The sequence below is a fragment of the Solea senegalensis genome, linkage group LG12, assembly GCF_019176455.1.
Source record: "Solea senegalensis isolate Sse05_10M linkage group LG12, IFAPA_SoseM_1, whole genome shotgun sequence".
Lineage (NCBI taxonomy): Eukaryota > Metazoa > Chordata > Actinopteri > Pleuronectiformes > Soleidae > Solea > Solea senegalensis.
The window spans coordinates 17,095,106-17,112,884 of NC_058032.1; positions in this window are offsets into that span (position 1 = coordinate 17,095,106).

Here is a 17,779-nt window from a genome sequence, read left to right on the forward strand (position 1 = left end):
AATAGGTATTAAAATACATTTCAACTGAATTCATTTTTATGAGTATTTTCCTTTTTTCCTGGGGAAAAAAACTTGGTTCAAAAGTTTATATTGAACTAATGTGTTCAATAATTTAGTATGGGTGAACGAAGGGTGCATTAAAATTGAAATTGCCCTGTTGGAGAAAAGTTGCCTTTTTGTCAAACAGGGTAATAATTAAAGATTGATGAGGAAAGTAAAAGGTTTTTTTTTTGATGTCACTTTACCACGAGGCTGCAGCATAAAGTGGAACAAGTGAAGAAGTCTAAGAATACTCCGTGTGAACGTGCTGTTGCCAAATAACTGCCAGATATTAGTGAAGTCCTGTAGTTTACCCAGTATATGTTTAATAAATAAGCACATGGTGGAGAAATAAAGACTGCGTCAGGGAGAAACTACTCACATCAGTTTGAATTTTGCCACCATCCATCCGTCCATTTTCTACCATTTAATCCTCCCCATGAAGGTTGCGCTTGTCCCGATCCCAGCTGACATAGGGTGGAAGGCAGTACACGCTCGGCAGGTCGCCAGTCCATCACAGGGCCACATAGAGACAAACAAACATTGGATTTCGCCATATCTTTGTACATTTGTGTGGGATTAAAGCATAAAGTAGATTGTGGAATCACATACACAGTTTTTATTCCATTGAGAGCAAAGCCTCTGTACGTATTGGGGCAGACATGAATGATAATTGGGGTCTAGTTGCATAAGATCATTGGCCATGGTGTACAGTGATACAGTTTAAATGTTACTCAGTTTTATCCTGTAAATTAAATAACTGCATATTCCACCTCTATAATAACAGAAAGGATGTTCACTCGGGAATTATAAACGAGAACTGAAATCCATTGACTTTGCTCTGTAAAATCCCCCTGCACACTGGCCTTGCTCTGGAATCAAGCTTGCTTCAGTTCAGCGTCATACTTGTTATCATGACGGCTGCTCTAAACGACACAGAAACACTCTTCTGACTTTAAACATTTGAAAACACAGAATAGGGGAAATAACCTGGACATAATTAAAAGGCTAATCCCATACTTAAATCACAATTGGCAGATGCTTTTATCCAAAGCGACTTACACGTGACATATACTGTTGACACAGCTGTCAGGAGCAACTTGAGGTGAAGCGTCTTGCCCGGAGACACATCGGCATACAGACTAGCAGAGCCGGGGATTGAGCACCTTCTATTTGAAGAACCACCTCGTCACAACCCCCGCTCCACCTCACACTTCCCCCACCCCCATACTTTTCCATACTGTCAAAGCAACCTGGGAAAAGAAGAGATCAAGACAGAAATTAAGCTCATGCTCGTCTGCCTCTGTCATTTAAACCATTGATTTCCTCCCAGTACAGACACATTTTTCCTCAATTCGAAGTCACAAAACTATTCAGGAATTCGTCTGCCTCCTTTGGTCTTTCATCAACCATTCCACAGTCAGTGGCAAATGTACAGAACACTGTCTGGCAGGGAGGCAGCTGAGGAGCTTTGATTTTTCAGTGACAGTGAAAAGCTGCTTGATCACAGCCTTGTCTTCTTTAATATGATGCCGCCAACTTCATGCATGCTGATGTGCTGTGTTTGACACATGAAGTCATAACATGTTTCATATATAAAAGCCCACTGTACTATCACAATAACAAGACCACTTTGCCAGGTTGTTAAAAGTTGCCATGCGCTTCAAGCCTTTTCTTTCTTATCTTCTGTATTCTCCACTCAGTCAGTTGAATAAGATACAGGACATCACCACTGCCAGTCATTCAGTGCTGGTCTAATGAGCACTTCGCTGCACGTACAAGGCTATGGATCCCCATGAAGTCATACAAAATGATTGCTACTCAGATGACTACGAGTAACTATTGATGCAATAACAATAATTAAATCATATGAGTTTGAAGGCACGCTGTGCTTAAATGCTTTTATATTGTTACTTCTAATTATGTTAAGGATCTAAGTGTTAGTGTTCACTTTGAATAATCAATGTGGAATCAAATAAACTCACTGCCTTGTTTGATTAGATTTCCAAACATGTTGTCACTCTTAGAATTTAGACAAATTGATTCAGGATGAATTGTAAATGGTCTGTATTTAGTTAGTGCTTTTCAAAGTGCTTTGTCGTTCACCCATTCACACATGTGTTCATAGAGTGCTTTTCTGAATGCAGTGGCTTTTCTGTTACACACCAGTTCCACCAGGAGCAAAGTGGAGTTACCCAGCAACACTAACTGCTTACTGCACAAAGAAGCAAGGAGCCAAAACCTAGACCTTCTGGGTGGAACATGATCCACAGAATGTACTGTATGTATGGCGTTTTCATCATCCTCTGTGGAAGAAGTAAACGTGCCATTTTGAGAAAATGAACTGCTAAATGCAGTGAGTTTTTCAAATAACAAATATGAAGGCACAAATTGCCCAGGGTGTACCCAGGTGAGATTGGCACAGCACCACCCTGCGACCCTCCTGTGGAGGATGAAGCGGTAGAAAATGGATGGATGGATGGATGGAAATATGAAGGCACTGTTGGATAATCTGGTCCAGGGGAAGGAAGTCAGGGTTAAGAAATAAAGTATAAGGAAAATACTGTAAAGTTAATTTGAACATTTGAAAAAAAAAAAAACATTCAGTTGTATACAGCATGAACAGAACAGAAGAGCTGATACAACCTAGTACTGGTCATTCTTTGCTGTGACAGTCGTAATGACCGTCACCACCTGATGACTGAAGCTGTCTCAGACAGAACTGTCCTGAATATGTTATAAAACCAGATGCATAGTCGCAACAATAGCATCGCCTGTACTTCATCTCTGCTTATAGACAAATTGTAGAGGATCTATTGCTGTTCACATCTGAGCTTAATAAGATAGTTCTTTATTAATTGTTGCACTACGCATTTTTCACGACATTTCATTACTACCAAGGTTAGGGCTACAAGTATAAAGTCCTTCTTTTTGGGATGATAAGATAACTTTTCCTAATTTTGGGTTAGGGTTAAGTGTATGATGACCTTTGAAACATGGCAGACATCACTAGCCAATTCATGGTCATCTGAAGTAATCAAACATTTTTTCACTTGCATGTTTCATAGAGTGAGCACATTTCATATGATTTCCAGTCCGCTCCAGGGTGGTCATGCTGCAGCTGAGCTTGCTTTATTAAATTGGGCAAATTTAAACATTTTATAGGCCAATACTCTCTTGCCATCATCAACCTGCTCACTTTTTCCACCTCTTCCTGGTCCAAGATGGACAGACAATTACTATTTATTAATGTACATACAAAAACTAAATATTTAATGCTGTAGTGTAACTTTTGTTGATTTTTGTCGTTGATGTTATTATTCTGCCTCTGTTTCGTCTTTGTAAACAGAAATGATGTAACGTTGTTTGTATGCTGCATCCTTATTGGGCTCAGATCTGACTAAGGGAGTGTTTGTTTGTTTCCACCAGCAGCACAGGGACGGTCGGGAGCAAGAAGCGAGTTTTTCCAGGCGTCTCACTTTGCTAGCGCATTGTTGCTGTTGCCTCTGTCAATCTTTAGATGAAAGGAATCACTTCCTCTGTGCAGTGACACGCAATCTAAATGTCACCATACTGCAATAGACTTCGTCAAAAGAACTGAGATCCTCTTCAACTTCACTCAAGCCGATCCAGTTGCCTACAGCTGATTCCCCAGGATGACTGAGAGTCTTCACAGACATTACTTTGAGTTGCAAAACAAGCTATCTCACTCTCACACGTGCATACAAACAAATGGACAGAGCAATTTACCACCACCAAAAATATTTGAATGTACTTCTGTGAAGAGGAAAACAGCTGCACCCTGACTTTCTTTTGAATTGGGATTTTAATTTTCTTCACCCAGGTTTTAATAACTTCCTGAAATGAGTGAACCGATCCGAATCAAGTGAAAATGAAATTCTGTGAATGCGTAAAGAGTAGCTGCTTTGTTTTAGGCTCAAGGCTATTTCAAACTCAGCACTGAAACGAGGTCAAGGCATGTACTCACCTACGATTATGTGAAACAAAAAAGGAATAAATACAATACATAAAATACAATTGTGAGTCAAAAGAAGAACCAGTGAAACATGTCATTCTCTGCAGTCACTTTTGAAAAAGAAAAGAAAAGAAACAATGTGCTTATTAAACACAAGCAGTCTAATTCGGGTCAAGGCTAAAATGGCCTCACTTTTAACCAAGTGAATAATAATTGGATTTGTAGGTTGGAAATTAAGAACTCAAATCCTAAAGAGAGACATGTGTGATTCCTCTGACAAGAAGAGGAAGAGGAGAGGTGCAGGATCTTCTCTCAGACATCAACATGCTATTGAATTGCAGGATCCAGTTGTCAATCATTTGCAATTTAAATATTGATAATGATTCAGTGGAGATAAGGTCACTTAATAAAAGAAGAAACTACTTGTATAGATTGGTTGCTCTAATGAAGTCAATATAATAGCACGATAACACTTTACATTCCACTACAGTGCTCCATGGTAATAGAATGGTGATGCTCATTACCAAGCTATTACTTGGATATTTATTTAGAAATAATACAGTATTGCTGTTATATTATCTCCGTATTGCCGTATCATTACCGTTGAAGCTTAGAAATATAGATACTGTTTCTGCTTTAATGTAAAGTGTGGTCAAAAGTAGTATTCATTTTATTTTAAATGAACAAATTAAAAATGTAAACACACATCCATAACCAAAATAAAGGAAAGGTGTTCACCTGAAAAAACGACTCAGCACATGGATGTCACGACAAGCACAAATTGTGACCCTAAAAGTGAAGTTTCGACAGCGTATGATATTTATTATTTTGTTGATGGCAAATAATTCTGTTCTCTATTCTATTCTATTGCATTGCATTCTTTGTGAATGCTGGCAGTACAAATGAAATTGACTCACTTTGTTGCATAAACAGCCAAGTGTCTCCCAAGAACCACAGCTCTGCAGACAAAAATACAGTGCAATGTATCACCTTGTCTGTAACAAGATGTGCCAGTATTGTTCACAGGAAGAGATATGAATATCCATGGATATGGTCTCAAATATGACATAGAGCACTTAAGTTTTCACATCTGCCCACACGTACATACGATTCCTGTATCGACAATGGCAAAGCTTAAAGCATCACAAGCGTATACATATATGTACCACATATCTACATACATGTATAACATACGCCCTTGATAAAATGTGCACACATGCATGTGTCCATACACACTACTGTCTTAAAAGCATTTTGTTTTTGCTCACATTCTAGCTTCAGTACGGTCTATGCTCCTTTTATAATGATATTTGTCAGAATATTGATCATTAGTAACAAAATGAGCCTCAGGGGAAGTTTATATAGGAAGCTTTCTGACAGAAACTCAGTGTAACACAAGCAATCAATCACTCTAAATATTTAAAAGTAAAAACCGGTTTCATAATTACTATGCATACACAGCTGAGACGCTGAAAAGAAGTATTTGGAACACAGCTTGGACACCCACCTCACTATAGCAGTTGTTAACGGAATGCTGGACCATTATCTGGACATAATGTATGCACGTAAATGTATTCAGGATTACATGAAATATTACAGACGTTAAAAATAAACACAGGGATACATATTTACAAAGTTGGATAATCAATTTTAAATGCACCTGAGAAGGTACATAACCTTGTTAAGGTGTTTTGGGGTGGATTAAGGGTCTTTTGGATGGATGATACTGTCACCAATATTGATGTCCAAACACACATTCCCACCATTTTAAGTAAGCACCATTCTCTACCAGTAGAATATCAAACAGTTGTAGATCTTTGGTTCTATTGCACTGAGAGAAAACCAATTCAGCCTGTGCAGGCCTATCTAATCACTCCCTTCACCTTTCTTGCCCTTTCCCATTTATTTAACCAACCCCTTAACTGTTTTTAATGCCCCCATCAACCTTTGGACCTCACACACACACACACATATACATACATCACGCTGTGCCACAGTCAGTCTGCACCACCCACTGGAGCAAAGAGACAGAAAGACAAGATGTCACTCAACCCTGACCTTGCACCCAGGGAGGCAAGTGGGTTCATAACTGTTGTCAGGGCAATGCTGCAGGGTGTCTTTCAGGTGTCACCAGTGATAGAAAAGGTAACCCCCTCACATCACTGCATCACTGAATATAGATCGTTCCATGTGGTTACACTCCCACTCTTTGTGGTGCCCTCCTTTCACCAATCAAGTGACAGAAACAGGTAGTGGGCCCCGAGCTTATCACTGGGCGAGACGATTCAGAACTTTTGCGATGGATATTTGTTCTTTCTCCTCCAATAAGCTTGAGCCATTTCTGAAGGACAAGATGTAGTAAGAATCCAAGGGCCAGTGTCACCAGACCTCAAGACTTTTTGCAAAACTGTCCAGTAGAAGCTGCTTCTCCTTGTCGAGTGGCAGGAACTACGTAGACAGTACATCTGCCTGCGTCTCAGTGAGACAGCCAGCAAGACAGCTTGGAGAATGCGGGCTGATCAACGCCCCATTAGACAGGTAATTGCCAAAGTATTCTTTAAATCTTAATTACATTCAACAGAGATGCCATCTTGTGATAAAGAGACAGATGTTCAACAATACAAATGTTTAACCTTTTGTGTTATAAACATACTGTGTACATATAAATATAGCATTTCCTTGTTATAGTACTTGCTCTGACAGTCCTCACTGTGTTTTGTGTAACACTCTGGTATTGGAGAAACACTGCTTCACTTTTCCAGGTATTGTGTCTTCTACCATAATGACAATAAAGCTTGACACTTGACTTATATAATGTAATAAGTCCTAATGATTTTGTCTTTGATATGCGACTCGTCATTTCAACATGCTCTTGTTTCAAAAAACTGCTTTATCATTATTGCACTTGCACCAAATCAGAAAACACCTCACATGCATGGCAATACTGGTGGATCCTGTGCTATGGACTCTAAACAACAAACAAATGGATGCCACACACTGTCCAACATGTACAATACACTGTCATGCTGCGGTTAGCATGGCTACTTAACTAAACAATACACACATTAACTTCGATGGATTCTGTTATTCTCAGAAACAGTTGATCACTTCCAGGGAAGTTTAGCTTCTCTGGGCGTGGACACTGGGCTTCTGCATGATGATTGGAGGGACTGTCTGAAAGGCAGAACCAGGTTTTGATTGACAGTGTTGCGGAAACGGACACGACAGCGGAGCCTTTTCTGCCTCAGTCTCGAGTGGATTTTGTGAGATAAATCTGTAGACAAATAGCTGGTTGTTGTGTGTTATTTGCTTGGTGATAGAAATCATGTTTATTTGTACATACAGTATACACTGTAAATAAAAACGCTATTAAAGCATCCGAGTTGTACATAACTATTGTGTTTCCTTGTTCTAGTTCTTCGTTTATAGACTTTATGTAAGAATTTATGTATAAATAACTGGGCCTGAAATTAGCTTCCCCTGTTTCAATGACCAGGAAATGTGTCATTATACTCCATTTGTGCCCCTAAAATGGTGTGCTCTTTAGTTTGAAGGTTGGGTTTGCTCTCACACTTTACCATAACCCATAGCCTAACAAGAATTGGGACAACCTACACACTTGCAAAAATGGAGGGGTAAGGGGGTTTGTAGATTTCACCAACCCCCACCCCCACCAATCATTTCTAAGAGGTAAGGGATAGGGCTAAAAATGAGAAATGGGATTGGGCTTTAAGTGGAATTAAATTAAGACGCAGCACAATGAGGTCTCTACCATGCTGAAGAGCCTGTTGTGATAATACCTGGCAGCCCTGGTTAGTTTTGTTCCAGTGGCTCCAGCAGCCATTTGTGTTAACAAATTACATTTTTTGCCCTTTTGTTTTGCTGAAGGGGTAAACAGGTTGAAGCAAGAAAAAGAACATTTGTAATGTGTTCTTTTCTCACCTGACAGGCTCTCCATTTGCTGCAGCCTGCCATAACACATATAGACTGTTAATGACTGGAATAAAATCCATTCATTGTTCTGCTGTTGCAATATTGTATTGTTACAATGGATGAAAAAGTCGTTCTGTAGATGGAACAAAGTACCACATGGCAGACGAGTTCCACTAAGCAGAAAAAGGGTCAATGGTTTACTGGGCGCTCAGCAATTTAACTCTATAAATGAAACTATACCAACACTTAATAACCTTCCCTAGACACTTATGCACTCACAGCATAGTACAAATGAGTATAAGCTTACTAATGAGTTAGTTTTAAAGCAGGAGAGAATGCAGGAGGAGTCTTTTTGAGCAAAGGGCTGATTTAAGGGAGGCCAGGGGTTTTATTTTGTGCACTAAGGTTTAAATCATTTCCTGAAATTAGTGAACTGGATAGAAACAAGTGAAAATGGAATTGTGTGGAGAGTAGCTGCTTTGCTTCAGAGAGCCTTACCCTTGGGAGCACCCTAAGCAACGACGGTGTAATGCGGTGAAACTTCATTTTGACAGCTTCTCCTCGGGCAGTAATGACATTAAATGACGCAAGTCAATTTAGTGTGTTTCTATTTACTGGTCTCGACATGGAAAAGCTTTCTGATCGTGCTGAAACAAAGACGTCTTTAAAGCTTGTCGATCCTATGCATGGTAACACTGATTGGAAAAATGGAAAGGTTGAGCAATAGCTGAGTGTTGTTTGTTCAACTTTTCGCGAGCAAACAAAAAATAAAGTGCTGTCTTTCTGAAGTCCAAAAATCAGGCTAGAAGACACACCCAAAGGACATATAGTCAAGTGTGTAGATTCCTCCTGTCATTTCCCTAATGCTGATGTTCACACTCCAATGGTGAGACTTGAGGGACAAGGAGACGGGTGATGAAAGGATGAGAGACAGAGAGAGACCAGGGCTGTGATGGCTGTCTGTGCGCAGTCCCAGGAGTGTGAGGGAGGTTGGAGCTGGCTGGACCAGGCTAGCCAGAAGCTAGAGCATGCCTGACAAGCCGCATCGGAGCCACTGACACATCTCTGAGTCTGAGCACTGACTGGAGTGGACACTACAGAATGCAACGCAGCTAGAATCTCAAACACAGTCACTCAGGCAGGGCCATATGAAAGACATTATTCTACAAAGTGTGCCAAACAGCTTCAGAAAGGAAGGCTTATTCTCTAAAACACACCACTCTTTCCTTATACAAGTCAAACATCATGTCAGAACACAAAAAACAAGAATAAGTAATTCAGCCTATGCAATCAAAACTTTTATAGGAGAAGAAAAAAACAAGTTTTAAGGTTAGATGAACCAAAAAATAGGCTGATATTTATCAAAAGCGTAATGTTGTGGCAACAAACTGAATGTGTATATTTAATGAATCTGTGGGCATGTGAAAACTTGCAGTCCTAAAGTCAACAACAACCACATGTAGCCGCTGAGCTGAACGGGGACCAGGGTGAGATAATGAGTCTCTCTACAACATCTAAGGCACGGCTTTTTCAGCTAATGTTGAGCTGCACTAACATACTGTAGTTAACTACTGCAGTGAACATTTAACTTCCACCATGTGTTTTCTTTCCTGTTAATGTGAGAACTAAGCATTAGACATTAAAAGCTGCTCATGTTTACTCACAATGAGGAAAATGTCTGCATTGTTTACATTGTGAGGATGTGAAACAAACTGTGGCTCATTGCTTTTGTTTTGCTGTTTAATGAGGAGCTTTTCTGCATATAGTGTTGTGTTGTTCTGGTTATGCATTATCAGTGTCATCGAGCAAAACAGCAACATATGCAAGCAGACGTCACATTTTATTTATACAGTTGCCCGTGTCTCCAGTGACTGTGAGTTTTACAAGAAAATATGAGATACAGGGCAATAAAGTGAATTTGTATGCAGGTTTTTGTTTACTTATTAAAATTCTTGTTAAAGTTTATGAGGCCTCTGCAGTCTGCAGAGCTTTGGCTGTGTTTGTCCAGACATTATCCGTTGATTTGATATTGGAAGAGGACAACCTTTCTCAAATGCTCCACAAAGAGAAAAGTTGCAAATTTCTAATTTTGGTTTAACCTGCAGTGTGCAAATTGCTCTTACTCACTTTGCACCTTCACTCTTCCACCTGGTATCCCTGTGCTTCAATCTCTGGAAACATCTTTTCTGAGATGGGCTTGCGCTGGGAGATTCATTTGGTCCTGGAATTGCACACATCACCGCAATATTGAATCTAACCAAGCCAGACTGCAGCAAAAGGACATTTGGACTGGGTGAAATTGGATATTCTAGTAGTTCAATAAGTGTGATGCTAAGGCTGAATGGAGGCAGAGGCAATTATTCATGTTCAGCAGTGAAGTTGGCGAAAGTCTGAAATGTTTTCAAATAAAACAAAAAAAAAAACAACAACACGGTGTCATTAACGCCATCAGTCGAGCCGATGAGGCCTCTTCGACACTCTTACGAGCAAACAAGTCCACCTGCTTTATATCTCGTCTTTCTACATAAACTGGATGATGAAGAATATTCATAGACATTGTTATTATGCCACTGTTTTCCTGCTGGGCCCTGACTTAACTGCCTCCCATGGGTGAATATCAGCTTTCCTCTGCAGCATATATAAATAGAGAAATTGTTTGTTTAAGAAAAGGTCAGTGCTGTTAATTATACACCTCACAAGGATGAATGTCCCTGAGAGATTGGAGGTGGTGTTCATTAACTGTCTCCTAAAAGAATGGACAGGTTTGAATGTTTAATGTTGCCATCATTGTTCTTTGAAGCATGCTCTCTGAAACATAATGATTTGAGCGAGAGGATCTGCAACTAAAGCTGGGAGAAATTTCAGGTCTATTAGGCGTGAAAGTGCAAGGTGCTTAGATAGTGGTGCTTTAAATGGTCTGTATTTTGGGAAATGGTCTGTATTTATATAGTGCTTTTCACTTGATGGCCACTCAAAGCGCTTTACACTACAGTTTTACCATTCACAGCCTACAAACGGCAATTTTTGGTTCAGTATCTTGCACAAAGATAGCAATGGAACGAACCACTGACCTTCCAATAAGAAGGTGAGAGATCTAATTTTAACCACATTTCACACTTATTTTGCCACTGTTTGAATTGCATTTGCTCAATTGGCTAAAATAACTCAAGCTTGAATTCAGCTTCATATCACTGACAGACACTCATATTTTAATTGCAGGCCATATATTTTTATTGTAATTAAGAATTCAAGCAAGAGAGAAAAGGAGACTTCCAACAAATGTCGGTGATGAATTTAAATATGCAAAAACAATGTGAAAAGAATCGTATTTACATGAAGACTCATTGTTGCCAATCACTACAGACCCACTGCATAATACGGCTGCTTTTAAACACACAGGAGGAAAAGCACCTATCACGTTACTCATGAGAAGCCAGATCATTAGCATAAGTGAAAAGAGCAAAATCACTTCGTTCAGTTTGATGAGATACAGTATTTAAGTCTTGATTGTGATCATTTTGGAAAAGATTGGATCTATTTTTCCAAATGCCAGATTGGATTACTGTTATCTCTAGTGTTGTTCGCAGTTCTGGTGCATAATGACGACTGATTTATGGGTGATGCATCAGGATAATAGCCTAAGATTTGGCCCATTTTTTTCCCCCTGCAAGCACATAATGCAATCTATATGATTTAATGGAGCGCAAGATAAAACACTGAATCAAAAAGATGCATTGTGCTGTGCACTAATGGAGTATGTAAGTGAATCTTGAAATGTTGACCAGTATCTTTAGTGCACTTACCAGGAGCTGAGTGTGCTGGCTGATATTATTTGTTTGCTCTCAGAGTGATGTGGGGCTGTGCTGCTGTGCTGCTGTGCTGTGGGGATGCAGCTTGATGGACACTGAGAGGTGCTTGGCTGTGGCCTACTGTAGTGGCTGATCTGTCTGGGATCAATAGCAGCTAATTACAGCCCACATTGATCTAGAAGGCTCACTAATTTAGAGCCAAGCCCAGGCCCTCTCCAAAGCGAGCCAGTGAAGCAACTCCAATCCCAACCCCCTGGCCCCGCAAACATCTCACTCAGCACTCAGCAGCTCATTATCTGTGAGGAGCAACTAGTGGGACATTTGTCTCTCTCCTGGGATGAGCTTCAATACTGGAAGACTGGATACCTGTCCTGGACATTATAGATTATTGAACGTCATCTTTATCTGTGTCTACCCTTCATTTACCTCCTTCTGAGCAAATCTACTCAGTTTTCTGAGTTAGTTAAAGCTACTGCAAGAATAAATCAAGTAAATCTTACCTTGGGTTAATAGCCCCAATAGCAACTGAATCATGTTCAGTTCCCCATGTTGTAAGTTCCAAAAGTCAAATAGTCCTTGTGTCACAGATGTTGGGAAAAAAAAAGAGAATAAGCAATAAATGAAAACAGCTCCATCTGCATCAGTGCAAAATCCAGACATACTTGAATCAATGAGGCACCTACAGGTGTTATAACTTCCTGGTCACCTGATTTCCTATCAGGTGACCAGGAAGTCATAACATGACTTCCTGTCAGGTGACCAGGAAGTCATAACATGACTTCCTGTCAGGTGACCAGGAAGTCATAACATGACTTCCTGTCAGGTGACCAAAAAGGAAGTTTCCACAATAATAACACACACATCAAAATAGAATACATCATGGAATATTGTCATCTGTATTCGCTTATACTGTCATGCGTATATTTGACAGTATACGTCCATTTATTGTAAATGTATGTTTATGGATAAACCTCCACTAGATTTATGTCCCTCCTGAAACGTCCCCCCTCTGTTGCGCTTCTTATTACTTTCATTTTTCTTGTTAAAAGTTTGTCTTTACGAACTGACAATCTAAGGTCTGAGAGTGATGTATCACATCCAGATGTAAAGCCCTTTTTGGGCAGTTTTGTAATGTGATATGATTTTAGGCTGAATGAAAGAAACTGACTTAACTGGACTTGAATTAAATACAGCTCCATCGCCTATACTCAGCCTAAAAAGTCCCAACACATATTTTCTATTATGGCCTCAGGAAAACTGTTAATTCAGAGCTCATCATTCAAACCATCTGTCGGAAGAGTACGGAGGTAACATTTCCTTTTGGCTTCCATATTGCAGTGTGCATGTGTGTACATGCACTTTGGCTTGTGTGTCTCCAAGATCAAGGCCACAATCTTTTCATCCCTTGCCCTCCTGCAAGCTTTGATCTGACATTTGAATGCACCTTCCACCTTCTGTTCTTCCATCATTATGTCCTTACACACCTACATCTGCGTTTCAACTGCCTTTGGGGTGTTTGATATAACTTGGCTACGGTCTTTTTTGGTAATAGTGGCCTGGCATCAGTGACCCACTCTGACCCCACCGGAGGAGCACAAATAGAGGAAGGAAAACTACTGGAAAATAGTCACGTTCAAACACTCAACCAGCCGCTCACACACAGAGAAGACGTGGGCAGTCTAACCATGTTGGACACATCTGTCCTTCAGCATATGACCTCTGCTTTACAACAAGAATCAACTCAGACTAAGCTCTTGTTTTTGCCATCCTATCTTACACTATTCAACTCCACACGATTGCCTCAATCTGCAGCTATTATAGCACATCGCTGCTCTTCCAGATTGAGCATTTTCACTCACACACCTCTCACTTCCCTCTCCTGTTTTTCATCCGTCTCACCCCATTTCCGTCTCTTGCTCCAATTGCCGGGTCACCTCAGGCTCTCCTAAAAGTCCGTATTCACTGCAGCCAAATTCAGCTCAGGGGGAGCTAGGAGTGTAATTGCTTTTTGTGCTGTGGTGCAGCCATCTAATAGCACTGGTAAGCACATGCATGCACACAAACACAAATGTACACACAAGGACAAGCCTCAATTTACTCTCTCTCGCTCACTCGCACACTGAAAACAACATATGAAGTGTACACACTACCCACAATCATCGTAGAGATAGATCTGTCATTATTTTTGATAGGGATTGAGTATATCTCATCCTGCTGTGCCAGAAATGAAAGTCTGTGCTAATATCATGTGATGGATAGAGTTTAGGAAGCTCTTGTAATTCCTTCCTTTTTAAAATATGCATTCTACCTTAAATGGCCTTGATAAAAGAATTGTTAATAGGGTTGGAAAATTGCAGTTTGAACATTAGACAAGCCACCATCACGTAGTCACAGATTCAGAGCTGCTACTGAAATGAAACACAACAACATGTATATTTCACTCTGGTAAAGGTCTGTTCCATTTTCTTTTTTGCAAAAATAGTACACAAGGCCACCGTATTGTTCTCATCTCAGGGGAGGCAAGGTGAGAAAATGGTCAAATCATTCTCATTAAATCCTTCCATGTTGTACACAGTCATGAACAGTGATACACTTTCAAACTTCAACTCCCTCACACCCCGGCCACACAACAGCTGTGAAAACACTCCAACACCCAAACCTTCCGTATAAAGATTGTTCTTTGTAGAAATCAAAGTCTATATATATATATATATATATGTGTGTGTGTTGTTGAAATAAATGTTCCATATTTGTCAACAAATATTTCAACCCACTGGAATGCAACCACAAACACATCAGCAACATCCTTTTCAAGGCAGATCTTATTACTGGTACAGTTTGATGTGAAAACAATTCCCAGTTTTAAAAATGATTTTGATCTTCACAGCTTCATGATGGTTGCCTTAATAAAAGATCCAAGTGTCTAATATTGTCAAAATGAGCAATTACAAATGTTAAACAAATTGTTAGTCAACATGTTCCTGGTTCATACTGTGCAGTGCACAAGGACATGTCTTAGTACTTACATGAATAGAGTACTCGACTCGGCCAACATTGTTCACTATTTGTATTACTGCTGCATGTTGGAGTTAAAATGTGAGAGAAAGTTTGAGAATGACCCTTAAGACACATCGTCATCATTTTAATTCCTTTATTTCCCAAATCATGAATTGCACAGAGTCAGACAAGGTATTAGAAAGCCTTTGTATTTGCAGTGAATTCACGTTTGCAATGTAAATTTTGGGAGGAAAATAAAAAACATGATTTGATCCATGACCACGTTTTTTTACGATTATGTTGCTTTTCTGCAACTACAGAAAATGTTCAATACAAGCAAATGTAAACAAAAAATAATGCTCATGTATAGACTGAGATCAAAACAGAGGCTAAGTTTTCTTCTTTCATGTAGTTGGATTAGATTGACAAAAATGTTCAGACACGATCTTCCCTTTTCCTGTTATTAAAAAAGAAAAATATCATTATTTCACACTTATCTCTGTCAGAAAAGAGTATAGGTCCATATATTCCAATACTAAACAAATGAACAAAATAATCACAGTAATTATGACCACAGGAAGTTTCTGCTTTCACCTTTTCTCTGAAACATGCTTGTTTTCCAGATATGTAACAGGGAGCATATATAAGTGCTAATTGCAGCTGTTAAAATATCATAATTATCTGATTAAATCTTGTTTACTAACAAGGCTTTAGTTTATCTAAAGCCAGGCTGTGTTCAGTCTGCCAGTAAAGTTGAATGAAACACACTGACCCTTTCTTTTTGACTGCTGTCATGCGTTGGACTCGGATAACTGGATAGAAATAACATAAGATCCAAAACCCATTAATTTCCCAGGTGGTTTTTTACATGGCAGGATGTTGACACAATCATGCTAATGGAGGTGTCTCATTTTGATGCATGTGCTAATGTATCTCTGAATCATTACTTTCCTCTACTCCACAGACAAAGTACATTTCATAACTTTTTGAAAGCATCTTAAATTAGTAAAGAGGTAAACAAAGTCCCTATCTGAGATGGCGTATCCATCAACTCATTGGAAATTATATTTCCTTTTCCTCCTTGAGTTCCTTTTTCCCCCCACTCACATATCCTTCTCAAGAAAACATCTCTTTTCACAAATGAGAATGCCATTTTCCTGAGATGCTATTTCTGCAGGAGGAGCTTGGGACAATGGAGTAAATTTACACATGAAAAGACGAGGATGGGGTAGGAGCAGAATGAGGTACAAAGTGCTCTGCCCTTCATCTATGTTGCCATGGGGATCAACTGTACCGCAACCTCCAGGACTTGAATTGGTTGAAGAGGGTCCAATTTTTTGGTCCCTCTCTCACATGTTCCATCCAACCACTTCACTGTCCTATTTATGGAAGAAATAGAGATCTTGGGGTCACTAATAAAACATCATTATCATCAACACTGCACTGTACCCTCAACTGAATATTTCAGAGCACTTTACTGTCCATGTAGAAAGTGAAGTTACTGTCAAAAAACTTTTTTTATCAACTCACTGAAAAACACTAAAAAAAAATGTCAATGAAGAAATTTTATGAAGCATGGGCCATGGTTACAGTGGCACAGAGATGAAAATGTTTTGTGATATAATCACACTCTACCCCCTCTTTCTCTCTTTTTTTTTTTGTTGCTTTTTTTTATTTACCCTCACTCACATTGCATTTCAAATTATATTCACAAAAGGTTATTTCACCAAATCCGCTCACATAGCCCTTTCTTTTATCAAGATGGACTGCTGATGTGCCTCGGTGCAGAAGACAAATGCACAAAGTCAGACAGCAACTCTGCCCGTCGACAAGAGAATGCCCTCAGCCAGACGACAGCCTGCTTATCTCTGATGTATTCTTATAGAGAACTCTGGGCTGACAAAGGAGTGCAACTTTAAACCGGAGTTTTCCTCGACACATTTCAAGACATCACAGAGAAACTGCGATCAGCCTTTTAAGACATTTCACCATCTTTACAACTGTGAAAAATCAAAGTTATGATTTCTTTCTTTTCTTGTATTTTCTCTTATAATGTTTTCTCTCTTTTACCTTTTCTTGTCCTTCTGAGTAATATCTCAAATAATGTCTCAAGGTAAAGGAAAAATGTTCGTATTGGTCGGCGTTACAACACAGATGATTCACTGATTACTGCTGGACCTCAATATCTCAGCTCAACTCAAAAAAGAGTCCAGCTCAACCTGAGTTAAACGCGTTAAATGTCTCCTTTTTCTTTTTTTCTCTAGATGAGAGCACGTAAATCATTGAACCAAAATGTGGGTTTATTAAATAAAACAGAAATAACTGTGTTTGGCAATAAAGAGAAAAGGACTGCTGTTAGTAAATACTTCTAAAAACCAAAGACCAAGTCCATAACCTTAGCGTGCCGTACTCAGATCTGACCTTCAGCAAACATATTAAATTATTAACCAAAACAGCCTCCTATCAGGGATTTATGTCCCAAACAGACCAGGAGACGCTAACCCATGCTTTTCAGCTGTAATGGTCTTCTAACAGGACCTGTCAGATCTACTGACTGAGGTCAGAGTTCAAAACAAATATCAATATTTTTTTTAAATTCCAATTTGCTGCATTGTACATTATTTGAATCATTTTATTTTTGATTTATATTTGCTTTTTTAAATTCTTACTTAGTTTTTTTTCATGTAAAGCACATTGAGTTGCCCCAGTGTGAAACTGCCTTACCTCTTCACCTCTTATTTGATGTATTATGTTGCTTCATGTTTGTTGTCGTGCATTATTCTGTTGGTCTGGGAAATATGGAGAATGTCCATGATGTCTGTGATGTGTGTTTGTAAGCCACGACAATGCCTGTTAGCTACTCGTGCACTTACTGACAATTGAGCATAAACAATAACTCAAAACAACTGGAGAAGGCCGTGTTTATTTACCAATGAAAGGATTTGTTTCTGAAATGTATAGAGAAAAAGATGAATCTGTGTATTTGGAGTGTCGGCAGGTGTGTGGGTCAGTTAATGGTGAGTGT